Source organism: Pteropus vampyrus, unplaced genomic scaffold (genome assembly GCF_000151845.1).
Source record: "Pteropus vampyrus isolate Shadow unplaced genomic scaffold, Pvam_2.0 Scaffold145, whole genome shotgun sequence".
Lineage (NCBI taxonomy): Eukaryota > Metazoa > Chordata > Mammalia > Chiroptera > Pteropodidae > Pteropus > Pteropus vampyrus.
The window spans coordinates 724,721-727,035 of NW_011888926.1; the positions used below are offsets into that span (position 1 = coordinate 724,721).

Here is a 2,315-nt window from a genome sequence, read left to right on the forward strand (position 1 = left end):
AGGCAGTCATGCTGTGGGGACCGGGGCGCCCTGGCCATCTCAAGCAGTGAGCCTGCTTCCCCTGTGTCTCCCTCTCACAAGGGGCTCGGCTTTGGTGTGTGGAGGTAGGAGTTGCATTTTACATGTGGGGACAATGTGAGATTATCTCATGCAAGTAAGTCCCTGTCACGTTAACTCCTGTGACTCTTGGCTCCTTAGATACAGAGCATGTCTTTTTTCTCCTAAGTAGAAGGATCGCGAATACAAGAAAAGACTCTAAGACTATCACATATGGTGTAAGTTAGTGCGTGTCCTACAGTTGATCTTAGGGAGGGGGTGGGGTAATACGACTTTTGTTCTCAGACCGCAACTCTCTGATTTTCCGTGGAATACAGAGGTTTCTATTTGGTCACTTGCTGAAAAGAAAGCTCTTCTGTGCTGGTCCGGGAAGGCCCTGGGCCGCAGTCTGAGAACCTGGTGCCTGCAGGGCGAATGCAGCAATGTAGGGGACTGGACTTATCTTTGCTGCAAGCAGTCGGCAGCCAACAGGAAATGATGAAATGCGCTGGGAGAACTCAGCTGGGAGCTGGAGGTCAGACATACCAGCAGGGTCGGAAGGAGGCAGGTACGGAAGCTGATCTGCAAAGTTAGGCAGTCGGAGCTGGCATTTGACAGAAAAACGTGAGTGTGCTATTTAAGGCGTACATTTCCTTTAAGGGAGACCTTTTTGAAAGTAGAATTTTCATTGATTTCGTTTTTTTCTTTTCCTGAGTGATCGCTTTAACAGAAAGCTCACCTTTGCAGCACACCTAGTTCAGGCAGTTTGGTATTAACCGAACAGTGTGGAATGTTTTATCCAAAATGCCTTGAGAGAAATGTCAGAGTAAGCAATTTTCTCAGTGTATAGATTTTGGCCTAAACAAATGAAGGATTGTGCTTTATAATTTTTACTCTGGTTTCAGAACATATGTACATGCTTCGTTTCAAAATAGATGGAATTGATTAGAACCTTTGGCATATTTTAGTCTAGCTTACATATTTCTAGCTGTGTTTTTTTTCTTACTGGGTAGTAGCTAAACGAGTTACTTAAGTTAACTGTTAATAGAGGGTTGTTTTTCCCCCTACCTTCAGGCTTTATGGTTATTACATGCTGCCATTTCCTTTCTTAACAGCCAATCTAACCTACAAACACATAAGTGGGACTTGTGAGGGAAATGAACAAAGTAGCTTTTCCATCTGACTGTCACTGCTGTCTCGGGACCGTCTGCTCCAGACCCCAAACTGAAATTAGTTGTGCTTACTCCAAGCCCCGCTCTGCCTTTCTGGCTTTTCTTATTGCTCTTCTCAGCTGGACCCTGGACTCTTGTCCCTGTCTAACTGCTGTCACTAGACACTTTGTTTTTATTAGATAGCAAAATGTAAAAGTTTTATTTATTGTTTCAATAACTGAGCAGGTTTACATGTTTTGTTTCTTATCATGGACGTAATAATCTGGAATTGAAAATTGTGGCCCTTTTCCCCTCCTCTTTATTTATGTAAGACTGTCATTCTTTTTTTTAAAATCCTGATAACTTAAGTGACCCATCACTAAGTGAATACATATCTGTTGGATTACCTATCGCTGTGACCATTAGAAGGCAGTGTCCTCTTCTGTTCTCCAGAAAGTGCCACACTGCTACAGTCTTTGCCACATAGGGAAGCATATTTTCTTGTTAGGTCGTTACCTAGTGTGATTTGTGTATTTCTAATATTTTTAGGGTTGCATATTTTCTTATTCTCTAGGGATCCCCCAAATATATAATATTTCTCTCAGACCGTAATCAGGTCCATCAGCTTTGCTCTTGTTCTTGTAACTCTGAATATCTCCTTAAATCCTTTCTTTTTCATACTACACTGTCTTACTGAATTCTAGATGAACTTTAAATGCCGCATTTATGAGAATAATAAAGAGATATGTAACTTCAAACTGAAGCATGTCTTGCAGGCCTGAGATTTACGCCAGCAGGAAGAATGAGTCTCTCTTTTTTCTCTTTCTTTTTATATACTGTCAATTTGCTAACAGTTTTCTCCAGCTACATAATTCTGTATTATTCATTTGGTGGCATAATTAAAAAGGGAGGGAGAGGACATGATATTTAGAGTTGTGATGGCTCTTGGTGTGGATATAGCCAGGCCCCAGCATTTTTTTTTTAAATAAAAGAATTAAGACCAAGAGGTGAAATGCCTTGTCAACTTGTCCAAGGTCACACAGCTCGTTGGTGGCTGCGAGTGTAGAACTCAGGTCTCCTGACTTCTGTTCTGGGTCATTGGCCTTTCCTTTATCTGCTTTCTCCACA

The 2,315-nt window shown here is 41.7% G+C and overlaps 1 protein-coding gene across 1 annotated transcript in view; it reads left to right on the forward strand.

Moving 5' to 3' along the window:
• Positions 1–515: 515 nt before the first annotated feature.
• PACSIN2 (protein kinase C and casein kinase substrate in neurons 2) overlaps positions 516–2,315 on the forward strand; it is a 73,518-nt gene continuing 71,718 nt past the window's right edge. The window contains exon 1 of the mRNA XM_011369000.2: positions 516–660. The gene's annotated coding sequence lies outside the window, so the exon portion shown is untranslated. The remainder of the gene's footprint in view (positions 661–2,315) is intronic.